Source organism: Antechinus flavipes, chromosome 2 (assembly GCF_016432865.1).
Source record: "Antechinus flavipes isolate AdamAnt ecotype Samford, QLD, Australia chromosome 2, AdamAnt_v2, whole genome shotgun sequence".
NCBI lineage: Eukaryota > Metazoa > Chordata > Mammalia > Dasyuromorphia > Dasyuridae > Antechinus > Antechinus flavipes.
In genome coordinates, this window is record NC_067399.1 from 147,083,626 (window position 1) to 147,097,360 (window position 13,735).

Below are 13,735 nucleotides of genomic sequence, written 5' to 3' on the forward strand. Positions count from 1 at the left end.
GTGTTCTTATTTGTAATAGGAAGAGGTTGGACCAGATAATCCTTTCTAATTCTGAAATTATATGACTTTAATTTTGTCTTCATCACTATTCCAATTAATCCCTTTCAAAATTTTTAAATTTATGCCTTTTATTTTGACATCACCATTATTTTCAAATAAACTTTCAAGACCACCAGAGAACACTTTGTTGCAGGAAAAAGAGTGAGGCAGTTACTGCAAAGAACATTGTATTCAACATGTCACACCTATAGTCCCCACCATCACTTATCTCAACATTACTCAATGAGGGGTAACATCTAAACACAAGTTTCCCATCACCACCTCAAAACAGCATAGTAGAAAATGAGTAAAAGACCAGTAAAAAAAAATAAAAAGATAAAAGGAAATAATTTCCAAGAAAATCTTACAGAAAAAATTAGCAGAATGATTGAAAAAAGCAAATAAACTAAAAAGATTCTAGTACCTGTGTTATAGGTAAAAGAAAGTGAAATGAAATCTCCAAGAGAAAGAGATAATACTCCTACTGCAAGAACCACCAAAGATTTGAGCAGATTGTCTGGAAAGCTTTAGAAGGAAATTAAAGCTTTCAAAGAACTCAAAAAGATTTAAAAATAAGACATTCATTGTCCTTTTTCCACCACTCTGAGTAGCCAACTCTCATTCTATTTCTTTCTATCAAAACCTGTTTTTAGGAAAGATCATAAAAAAGAGAACCAGAAATTCTTCAAGCAGTTTTCTGTAAATCAGACCTCTCTCACTGGGGTCAATGTGCTAAGATTCATTTTTAAGAACCAACTGGTAGACTTTAAATCCTCAACCAATTTTCATTTAAGATTCATCTTGGGCCACTTTTAAATTCTCTCATCTCTCATAAAATTGTGAGAAATAAATTTATTATTAAGAATGCCTAGGAAATGATAGACCATTAAAGTTTTGAATGTTAAGAGGTTTCAAAACCGTTCAGACTTTCCTTACTGATAGAAAATTATTCAAATAGGCATCAAGTGCCAAAATATTAAAGGTACAGCTTGGCAAGTAAAAACACAAAACTTCTGTTTTCTTTTGTTCTGTACTTCATAGCCATTTGGGGTGAGCATAGTATGAATTTTTAAATAATTATTTTGTTAAAAAATGTTTGAGTTTGGGTTTGTAATACATTACACATTTCAAGCTTACTTCTCAAGATAAATTTAGACAAACATTTTAGTGCACTTTCAAAGCATTTTCACATATATTCGCAATGCAATATGAAATGTGAAAAAGTTTTTGAAGGCAAAATGTGAAGTAGATGGTGAAGAGTTTTTGTACCCTGTAAGTTTTCTTTACCTTAAAATAGCATAAATGCGTCCCTAGAAAATGATTGTTTATTTGGCAAAATGACATTAATATTCTTTTTTTCTTTTTCATTTTTCCATTTACATGCAAACATTCATCTTTGAAAACCTTGTGTTCCAAATTTTTCTCCCTCCTTCTCTTCCCTCCCCTACAGAGCAAGCAATCCAATAAGTTAAATATGTGCAGTTCTTCTAAATATATTTCCATATATTTACCCAAGAAAAATCAGATCAAAAAGAAAAAAAAAAAAAAAAGCATGTAAACAAACAACCAAAACAACAAAGACAAAAATACTATTCTTTTGATCCACCTTCAGTTTTCATAGTTTTCTCTCTGAATGTGAATGGCACTTTCCATCACAAGTCTTTTGGAATTACCTTGAATTACCTCATTGTTGAAAAGAACCAAGTCCATGAAAATTGATCATTACATAACCTTTTTGTTGTATACAATGTTCTCTTGGTTCTACTGACCTCACAGAATCAGTTCATGTAAGTTTTTCCAGACTTTTCTGAAATCAGCCTGCTTATCATTTCTTATAGAACAATAATATTCCATTACATTCAAATATCATAACTTATTCAGCCATTACTCAAATGATGGGTATCCACTCAATTTTCAGTTCCTGAATACTGCAAAAAGGGTTGTTATAAATATTTTTGCCCATATAGATCCTTTTCCCTCTTTTATGATTTCTTTGGGATACAGACTCAGTAGAGACACTGCTGGATCAAAAGATATACAGAGTTTTATAGCCCTTTGGGCGTAGTTCCAAATTTCTTTCCAGAATGGTTGGATCAGTTCACAACTCCATCAACAATATATTTATGAATGACAATAATTTTTAAAGCTACCTGCTGTCCAAAGCTTTGTGTATTTGTTTGTATATATTTTAAAATATTTTTTCTTTGAATGACATTGTATTAAGATTTAAACTAATAAGAATTTGGGGTCTTTTTGTATATTTGAATTCTACCTAAATACATTTTAATCCATAAAACTATTATTTCCAAAATAAAATCGTGTGCCATTATGCAAACAGGTGTTTACATACATGAAGTCTCCATTCCCTGAGTTGTTAATTGTTCAACCTTGATTTTCAAAGGAATCAGTGATATCACAAATGAAGTCTTTACTTGAATTGAATTAAGTGGGGCAGAGCTTCACAAAGTCATCAACTTTACTCTGTTTTACAGTCATCCAAGTCCAAATGAAAGACAAAAGTCAAGATGGCTGAAGACCTGGGACTCAGTAGATGACCTCAGCATCTTTGATATCTGACCAAGTTCTAATTGTTCCATAGTGCCTGCTTCAGCTTCCTTTGTGGTTGTTGGAAGAAGTTGTTCTCTTTTGCTCATTCCATTGCAAGGTGTCTTCACATGTTTGGGGTAGATATCCCCCTAATTCACAAATGGATTTGAGACCTGTCAACTATTCTCAACCTGTCTTAACTTGTCAAGATGATTTTTAACAGGATAGAGCTACTTAGCACATCCTACTTATTAAGGCTACAGTTGAGAGTTGGAAGACAGGTGAATGAACAGCCCTGAAAAGGATTTGGGAAGCCCAGAATGCTAGCCCTCCCTGAATATCCCATATACTATTGGAAAAATAGTAAATTACAAGATGCATGGAGGGGCTAAAGGGTTGGATCAAATTGCCTAAGGTCATTTTTAAAAATTTTTTATTTAATAATTACTTTATATTGACAGAATCCATGCCAGGGTAATTTTTTTTTACAACATTATCCCTTGCACTCGTTTCTGTTCCGATTTTTTTCCCCTCCCTCCCTCCACCCCCTCCCCTAGATGGCAAGCAGTCCTTTATATGTTGGATATGTTACAGTATATCCTAGATACAATATATGTTTGCAGAACCGAACAGTTCTCTTGTTGCATAGGGAGAATTGGATTCAGAAGGTATAAATAACCCGGGAAGAAAAACAAAAATGCAGATAGTTCACATTCGTTTCCCAGTGTTCTTTCTTTGGGTGTAGCTGCTTTTGTCCGTCATTTATCAATTTAAACTCAGTTAGGTCTTTTTGTCAAAGAAATCCACTTCCATCAAAATATGTCCTCATACAATATCATTGTCGAAGTGTATAATGATCTCCTGGTTCTGCTCATTTCACTTAGCATCAGTTCATGTAAGTCTCGCCAGTCCTCTCTGTATTCATCCTGCTGGTCATTTCTTACAGAACAATAATATTCCATAACATTCATATATCACAATTTACCCAGCCATTCTCCAATTGATGGGCATCCATTCATTTTCCAGTTTCTAGCCACTACAAATAGGGCTGCTACAAACATTTTGGCACATACAGGTCCCTTTCCCTTCTTTAGTATTTCTTTGGGATATAAGCCCAATAGAAATACCACTGGATCAAAGGGTATGCACAATTTGATAATTTTTGGGGCATAATTCCAGATTGCTCTCCAGAATGGTTGGATTCGTTCACAACTCCACCAACAATGCATTAGTGTCCCAGTTTTTCCGCATCCCCTCCAACATTCATCATTATTTTTTCCTGTCATCTTAGCCAATCTGACAGGTGTGTAGTGGTATCTCAGAGTTGTCTTAATTTGCATTTCTCTGATCAATAGTGATTTGGAACACTCTTTCATATGAGTGGTAATAGTTTCAATTTCATCATCTGAAAATTGTCTGTTCATATCCTTTGACCATTTATCAATTGGAGAATGGCTTGATTTCTTATAAATTAGGGTCAGTTCTCTATATATTTTGGAAATGAGGCCTTTATCAGAACCTTTAACTGTAAAGATGTTTTCCCAGTTTGTTGCTTCCCTTCTAATCTTGTTTGCATTAGTTCTGTTTGTACAAAGGCTTTTTAATTTGATATAATCAAAATTTTCTATTTTGTAATCAGTAATGGTCTCTAGTTCATCTTTGGTCACAAATTTCTTTCTCCTCCACAAGTCTGAGAGATAAACTATCCTATGTTCCTCTAATTTATTTATAATCTCGTTCTTTATGCCTAGGTCATGGACCCATTTTGATCTTATCTTGGTATATGGTGTTAAGTGTGGGTCCATGCCTAATTTCTGCCATACTAATTTCCAATTATCCCAGCAGTTTTTATCAAATAATGAATTATTTTCCCAGAAGTTAGGGGCTTTGGGTTTGTCAAACACTAGATTGCTATAGTTGACTATTCTGTCTTGTGAACCTAACCTTTTCCACTGATCCACTAATCTATTTCTTAGCCAATACCAAATGGTTTTGGTGACTGCTGCTTTATAATATAATTTTAGATCAGATACAGCTAGGCCACCTTCATTTGATTTTTTTTTTCATTAATTCCCTTGAGATTCTCGACTTTTTATTGTTCCATATGAATTTTGTTGTTATTTTTTCTAGATCATTAAACTAAGGTCATTTTAACCTCCATTTTAAAAATAAAAGGCTTTACTAAAGTTGGTACAACCAAGTGTCGATGGTGGAGAATACTTTTAAATGTTCACATAATGGTTATTCTATAAATCTCCAGAAGACAGGAGACTTTGCTACCAAATTAATATATGGCTTTAATATAGCTAAATAAATGAATTGTTAGTATCTTGTCTAAATCATAGATTTAGAACAGAAAGTGATCATGTAGTTCTAGCACCTCATTTCATTTTAAATTTTTTTCATTTTTATTCTATTAACAAACATGAACATTTTTATTTATAAAGAATAAAAGAGATTATATCTGAAAACATGAATTTCTATATCATACAGTATTTTAAATGTTAAATTTAACGAAGAATAAAATGGCCCCTTTCTGCACTTCTTTTTATTTTCTTTGGCATACCTTTTCAATGATTTTATTTTCTTTTAGAACATTTTATTATGAACACAATTAAACATAAACATAAACATACAAAAAAGAAAAGATAAATTTAATTAAATATTTTTAATTCATTAAATTTTAACAAAGCAATAACAAAGTTGTCTTGTGTCCCTTTTTATTTTTGTTTTCTTCTGTGTATTTTTAATGTTGTATTGATGCTCTTTCTCTTCTTATTTTCTCATTCTACCAATCAATTAACAAGTATTTATTTATTTATTTATTAAATATCAACTATGTGCCAGAAACTGTGCTAGGAACTGGGAATACAGGTACATATAAAAAAGGCCAGTTTAGGAGATTACAGAATGATGGAACTACAGTGATTTGCAATGAGACTAGAAAGACAGATGGAAACTGGCTTGTGAAAAACTTTAACATCTGAGACAAAGCTAAACAGAGATATTCAGATTTATCTGGAACGCAATAGGAAGCCACTGGAGTTGGTTGAGTAGGGAGAGTAATATGGTCATATTTATGGTTGAAGTAAATCACTTTGGCAACAGGGTAGAGCATAGGCTGGAGTGGAAAGAGACTTGAGGCCAGGAAACCAATTTAGGAAGCCACTGCAATTAAGCTGGGTGAGAGATAATGAAGAAGGCCTGGAGTGGAGAGAAAGGATCAGAAGAGAGGGATGCGGTGAAGGCATAAAGAATTGGTAACTAACTGGATCTGGTGTCTGAGGACAATTTGAACTTAGGAAGATGAGTCTTCCTGACTTCAAGCTTGGTGCTCTATTCACTGTGCCATCCAAATGTCCAACAAATAAGTAGAATGAGGCAAAATAAATCAAAACGTTGACAATATCTTAAAACATTTTTGATTCAGCACTTCCAGTCCCTCTTTTGTTGGAAAAGAGGCAGGAGTCACTCATCATTATTAGTTTCCTTAAATTTTATTTGATCATTTCATTGATCAGAGTCCTGAAATCACTTAAAGTGATATTTCTTTACATTTTTGTGATCACTGTATAACTTGTTCTCCTGATTTTGCTTATTTCATTTTGTATCTGTTCGTATAAGTCTTCTGAAGATTCTCTAAATTCTTCATACTTATCATTTCTTATGACTTAATATCCCATTAGTTCATATGCCATATTCTCTCACTCCCCAATTGCTACTATAATAACTGCTGTATTAAATATTTTTGTGTATATGTATCTTTCCTTCTGGCTTTGAAATATTTGGGAGTGTATGACTAGTATCCCTCATTTTACAGGTAATAAGTAAGAATTTGCAGAGCTGGGATTTAAATCCTGAGTCTGGGATTTGAATCCAAATCAAGGACTCTTTATTATTATTATTATTATCATTATAGCTTTTTATTTATAAGATATATGCATGGGTGATGTTTCAGCATTGACAATTGCAAAACCTTCTCTTCCTTTCCCCTCCTTCCCCCCACTCCCTCCCCTAAATGGCAGGTAGACCAATACATGTTAAATATATTAAAATATATGTTAAATGCAATGTATGTATACATGTTTCTACAGTTATCTTGTGGCATAAGAAAAATCGGACTTAGAAATAAGGTAAAAATAAACTGAGAAGGAAAACAAAAATGCAAGCAAACAATAACAGAAGGAGTGGAAATCCAGTTCTTTTGCTGGATATAGCTGGTTCTCCTCATTATTGAACAATTGAACTGATTTGGTTCATCTCATTGTTGAAGAGAGCCACATCCATTAGAAGTGATTATCATATAATCTTGTTGTTGTTGTGTATGAGGATCTCCTGGTTCTGCTCATTTCACTCAGCATCAGTTCATGTAAGTCTCTCCAGGCCTTTCTGAAATCATCCTGCTGGTCATTTCTTACATAACATTCATATACCACAACTTATTCAGCCATTCTCCAATTGATGGGCATACATTCAATTTCTAGTTTCTGGCCACTACAAACAGGGCTGCCATAAACATTTTGACACATACAGGTCCCTTTCCCTTCTTTAGTATCTCTTTGGGATATAAGCTCAGTAGAAACGCTGCTGGGTCAAAGGATATGCACAGTTTGATAACTTTTTGGGCATAATTCCAGACTGCTCTCCAGAATGGTTGGATTCATTCACAATTGCACCAACAATGCAAAAATAATTTGTCCATGTTTAAACAGTTTGCCCACGTTAAGTTCCTTAAAATTGGTCTTTTATATTAGCTATTTATTTGTTAAATTTTTGTTAAGTTCAGGTTTGGTTGGTAGAAAGTACTGAAAATCTGCAAGTTCATTGAATGTCCATTTTTTCTCATTCAGAATTATAGATAATTTTGCCTGATATGATATTTTTTGGCTGCAGGCTTAGTTCTTTTGATTGTCAGTAGATATGATTCCAGGACTTGCCCTCTCTTATTATAGCTGCTGCTAAGTCTTGTACATTTCTAATTATAACTCTAGTGTATTTGAATTTTTTTTTGTTTGTTTCTTGCAAAATTTTCTCTTTGATCTGGGGGTTTCAAAATTTGTTTTACACACAAGATTTCTTTGAGATGATGATCAGTGGATTTTTTTTTTTTCTATTTCTACTTTCCCCTGGTGTCCAATCATTTCCAGAGAATTTTCTTGGATTATTTCCTGAATTACTATGTCAAGGTTCTCTTTTTGGTCAGAACTTTCTGGTAGTCCAATTATGTTTATATTTTCTCTTCTTGATCTGTTCTCCAGATCTGTCAGGATTTTTTAATAAGCTGTTTCACATTCTATTTCCTTGTTCTTTATAATCTGTTTTGTTATTTCTTGGTCTCTCATAGCTTCACTGCCTCCCCCTTGACCAATTCTAATTTTCAAAACATTATTTTCATCTTCATACCTCTTTTTCTAGTTAGTTAACTTTTTTTCATAAGCGTCTTGTTTTTCTTGAATGGTTTTTTTTTTTTTTTTTTTTTTTTTTTAGCTTTTTCTCAGTGTCTCTCATTTGATTTTTGAATTATTTTTCGAATTCTTCGATAACTTCTCTGGGCAAGGAACCATTTCACATTACGGTTTAGGGATGAAGGATTTTTTTTTTTTTTAAACTAAAATTCCTCTGAATGTGAATCCTGGTCTTCCCTATTTCCAAAATATGTTTTCAATTATGGGGTTCTTTCTTCTTTGCCAATTCATTTTTTTTCAAATAAGAGGTATTAGTGTAAGCATTATGAATTATGGTATTGGGGGATGGTGCCCCAAGCTTCCCTTCAGCTCTCCACTCTGATCTGGACCCTAAATCAAGAGTTCTACCCTCCTGCAAGTGCTGGTAGTCATCAGCTACCCTTCCCCATAGCTCTGCACTCTCTGGGGCTGGTTTCTTCTTGCTTAGGGCAAGAAGAGTCTCAGGAAAACAGCTGGGCTAAATGTTCCCATTCAGCCAAGATTCACTTAGTCTCCCTGGACTCAAAGCCCAACTTCACAAACAGTGGAAAATCTCTGTGGTTCCCCTGAAGTTTCAGCCACACCCAGCTAACCCCAGGGCTCCCCACTTGATGTTTCTGTGGAGCTAACTCTGAGGTGTTTGTACTTCAGGTGGGTTAATCCCCAGCCCGAGGCCTTTCTTCAGATCTTTTTGGGTTGTATTGGAGGACCCTAGTCCAACTTCAAATCTTACTGATTTTTCGGGAATCTTTGTTCACCCTGAAGCAAAAATTTGTTCTATTTGTGGGAGAAATTGGAAGAGCTTGAAATTTACCATCCTACTCCAACATCTTCCCAGAATCCTCCCCTTCATCTGCCCATTTCAACAGGGAGAAGTCTTCACATGCTTGAGGAAGAACCCCCCCCAACTCACCGATAAATTTGTTAACCTCAATCTGATGTAGTTCATCAGATGAAAAGGTTTACAGGGTGTGGCTGCTGTTCATGCTACAACTTCTTGAAGCCACTGGTGAGAGTTGGATGAAGGTGGATACCAAAGATGGGTAAATGGCCCTGAAAAGGGTTTGGCAAGCACTCATATCAGAGATTCTGGCCCTCTCTAAACACTCCCTCTGAAGCCACTCATAAATAATTAGCTGATAAAACCTTTTTTTTTTTCCTAATTCAATTTTATATGTAGAGATAACAGATAAGGAAATTCCCTCTGCCAATTTAGATTGCTTCTTAGAATGAGAGTTCCTAGTCTCATAGGTTACTTGAATCACAACAACCAGGATATATTGGAGGCAATATTTAAAACCAGGTTTTTCTGGTTTCCCAATGAGGCTTTCTTTACATTGTGCCAAGCTACTTCACTTTTAAGATTAAAAAGTTTTCAGTCAAAAGAATGGATCTCCAATAGCAGAAATTCAAGTATGTGCAGCAAGCTTTGAGGATCATAATCCTTTGATCAGGGGCCCTCCTTGGCAGCCCTCACAATATATCCCATAGGTACAAAAAACTGCCAGCTCCACTACACTTCAGATCAGTCTTTCTCAGAAGATAACAGAATCACCCCACCCAATAGAGCCACAACTTATTTCAGCTCTGTAGAGTTTGCATTACTCTCTCTGCCCTTAAATATATTTTCATTCGATATGAAGAATTTAGAAAGAGCCAAGTGTCTTGAGGAAAATGAAATAGGTATTTTCTTCTTTCCTTGTCTTAGTTCTTTTCCTTTTACCTCTGGAAGGAAGTTAGGTGTTCATTGTTACTTTCCTCATCAAATTATTACTATTAAGGAACCTATATGTACCTGGTGCTGTAACAAGATAAAACAATTTTTTTTTTTAACAGCATCTCTCTCTCTCTCTCTCTCTCTCTCTCTCTCTCTCTCTCTCTCTCTCTCTCTCTCATCAAGGCAGGTTTTTAACCAAACTAACTAATTACAGGAATCTCATGAAACTTGCTTTTTATGTAAATCCTGAATTGTGCTCTTGTGACAGAGGCTCTATGGAGCACATTTATGACATGGTCACACATTTGTGCAACATGGCTGCTTCTTCAAAATCAGAAGAACTGCATTCATGTCTAATCCTGAGCCTATGAAAGAGAAAGGAAAACCCCAGTCTTACACTGGATTGAGTCTGAGTTTCAACACTCTTTAAAAGTATAGCATTTACCCAGATTTTTTCTACCCCTCCAATTCTCCTACCCTAAATTAAAAAAAAAAAAAAAAAAACTTTCATTTTTCTAGAAGTTAGAAGGAAAACAGTCTTGCTTGAAATAATCCATACTTATGTATGAATGGTTGAAAACTCTGGAAAAAATAAGAAGTCACTTTGCATTTTAGAAAGAGGATTCTTGTTAACCCTTAAACTTTGAAATTGTAAAATTTCAGGAAGCATGCCAAAGTAAAACGAAAAAATTCAGGCAATATGGAAGAAGATACCTTTATTACTTCTAATACCTTAAGTTTTCTAAAAGTACCACATTTGTTTTTTTGGAATTTTTTTCAGCAATTACTAAGGAAGTAGTGAGGGTCTTAAGATTATAAATTTCAAATTCACAAGGTCTTTTGAGATCATCTATTATACTTCCCTCACTTCATAGATGTTTACTAGAGAAGTTAAGTGATCTTAAAGTCATACAAGGAGTTAGTGGATGGAAAGGGCTGCAGCAGAAGTGTGTGTTTGTATCAGTGGTTGGTTTGTGGTGGATTGTTGGCTTATATGGAACAGGTATAAGATCCACAGCATATTGAGCAGACATAAAATTTAGATCCAAGTCCAAGAATTAGATAAACAAACTTATTCATGGGGAAAAATGAGTGTTCCTGGTTTTTATGCCAGGGTATTACTAAGGTAATAGAATATATGTAACTATGATATGCTAGACACCAAAATGCACAACATTTTTTTTAACAACAATTAACACACACACACACACACACACACACACACTCTTTCTCATCAAGGCAGGTTTTTAACCAAACCAGTCATAGAAATCTCATGAAACTTGCCTTTATGTGAATCCTAAATTGTGATCTTGTGACAGAGGCTCTGTGGAGCACATTAATGACATGGTCACTTGTTTGTGCATCATGGCTGCTTCTCCAAACAAGAGAAAAAGAAAATATTGTCTCAGTTCTATTAAGACTAGGAAAGTTTCATGAAAGGCGTAAGATTATAAAAGATTCTTCAGGGAGCCTGTAATTTAAATTTCAAGAGCAATTCTAGAACAGGGAGAGGCACAAAAGTAGAAGGTAGGACAAGCGCTTTAAGGAAACAGGAGATTTGAATGGGCAGAACAGAAACAGTAACTGAAAGGATAAGAAAGGGCTACTCTGTAAACCCTATGGCACACCAAGCTCTTAAAGAACTTACAATTTAGTAGTAGGAAAATAAGACATGTTCAGAAATCGATATGAAGATGAGAGAAATGCAGAGCTACCTTTTTTTTTTTTAATGTATTTATTTATTTTTAATATTCCTTGCTTTATATTCCCAAATACCACTAAGCCATAAACAAAGATTCTTGCTAGTAGCAATTAACTTAGAAAACTACATAATAACATTGTGTATGTTCTAGTATATTTTTCTAGATATTTCCAGATTACTTATTTTTAAAATAACTTATTGCATGGATAATTTTTTTTTACAACATTATCCCTTGCACTCACTTCTGTTCCAACTTTTCCCTTCCCTCCCTTCACCCTCTCCCCTTATACATGTTAAATATGTTAGAGTATATCCTAGATACAATATATGTGTGCAGAACCTAACAGTTCTCTTGTTGCACAGGAAGAATTAGATACAGAAGGTAAAAAATAACCTGAGAAGAAAAACAAAAATGCAAATAGTTCACACTCATTTCCCAGTGTTTGTTCTTTGGGTGTAGCTGATTCTGTCCATCATTGATCAATTGGAACTGAATTAGATCTTCTCTTTGTCAAAGAAATCCACTTCCATTAGAATACATCCTCAAACAGTATCGTTGTTGAGGTATATAATGATCTCCTGGTTCTGCTTATTTCACTCAGCATCAGTTCATGTAAGTCTCTTCAAGCCTCTCTGTATTCATCCTGCTGGTCATTTCTTACAGAACAATAATATTCCATAATATTCATATACCACAATTTACTCAACCATTCTCCAATTGATGGGCATCCATTCATTTTCCAGTTTCTAGCCACTACAAACAGGGCTGCCACAAACATTTTGGCACATACAGGTTCCTTTCCTTTCTTTAATATCTCTTTGGGATATAAGCCCAGTAATAACACTGCTGGATCAAAGGGTATGCACAGATTGATAACTTTGGGGGCATAAATCCAGATTGCTCTCCAGAATGATTGGATTCGTTCACAACTCCACCAACAATGCATCAGTGTCCCAGTTTTCCCACATTCCCTCCAGCATTCCGGTTTACTTTTTAATCTGGTTCAGGATGTACTATTTGCAGGCTGTGTGTTTGACACCTGAAGTATAGTGGATTACATGCCTGACCTGAAGCTGGGAAATTTAGGTTCAAATATAGCCTCTGTTGTTTACTAGTTGTGTGACCTTGGCAAGTCACTTAAATAAAATCTCAGTTTCCTTATCTATTAAATTTATAATCGTGTGTATACATGTAAATATATCTTTTTTTTAAAAAAAAAATTTGGGGTAGAGGTTGGAAAAAAGGAGAAGGTAAGCAATCAAATAATTACTTGGAAAGGATTGAACTTGGGGTTGCTTTGGGGGCATTTCTCAGTCATTCCAATAAGTCCTTTTCCCATAGAGTACTGCTGTGGTTTAGACACCTTCCTAAAGAAGCAATTTCTTCTCATTAGTCAAGTAGAATTTATAGTAATAAATACCTGCTATTTGTTGGATGTATAGAAGCACTAGAAGCATTATTTGAGATGAACTTTGAAGGAAACTAAGGATTTGACAAGGTAGAGATGACATGGGTGTACATTCCTAATATAGAGAACAATCAACCTATATAGATGGAGTAGGTGGGATGTTGTGTCCACTGTCTGCTAGTGAACATAGAACCCTACCCATCTTTGACTCAAGGAATGAATCGATTGGGACTGTCTAAAATGAGAATTCTTTTTTTTTTTTTTTTAATTAAAGCTTTTTATTTACAAAACATATGCTTGGGTAATTTTTCAAAACTTTCTGTTCCAAATTTCCCCTTCCTTCCTCCCGCCTCTTCCCCTAGATGGCAGGTAGTCCAATACATTAAATATGTTAAAATATATGTTAAATCCAATATATGTATATATATTTATACAGTTATCTTGCTGCACAAGAAAAATCAGTCAAGAAGAAAAAAACTGCAAAAGAAAACAAAATGGTTTTATGTATCATAAGGAGGAGCAGGGCAGTCTTGAGTCAAGTCAGTTATTCAGTAATTTCCGGTGCCTTTTGGTTGACTGTAAACAATGGTCCACATCCAGGAAAATTGGGAAATCTGGATTGAATGGGATTTCCCCTATTGCTCTCTCCAACACTGCCACTTTATGTTAGTCATAGAGATGGAGAGTGCTAATAGTCCAGTGTGGAAAGACTCAGTCTGAAGTAGGCATTTGGTTTGGTGAGAGAAACAATAGATCATGTAGAAATAACTCTATTTAGTAGAAAGCAGCAGCATTAGGCAATGAATAGCCTGAATACTAGAAAGTGAAAGTGAGAACAAAAGGTACTCCAAGGCGCTTCTGAGGTTCATAATCTCTT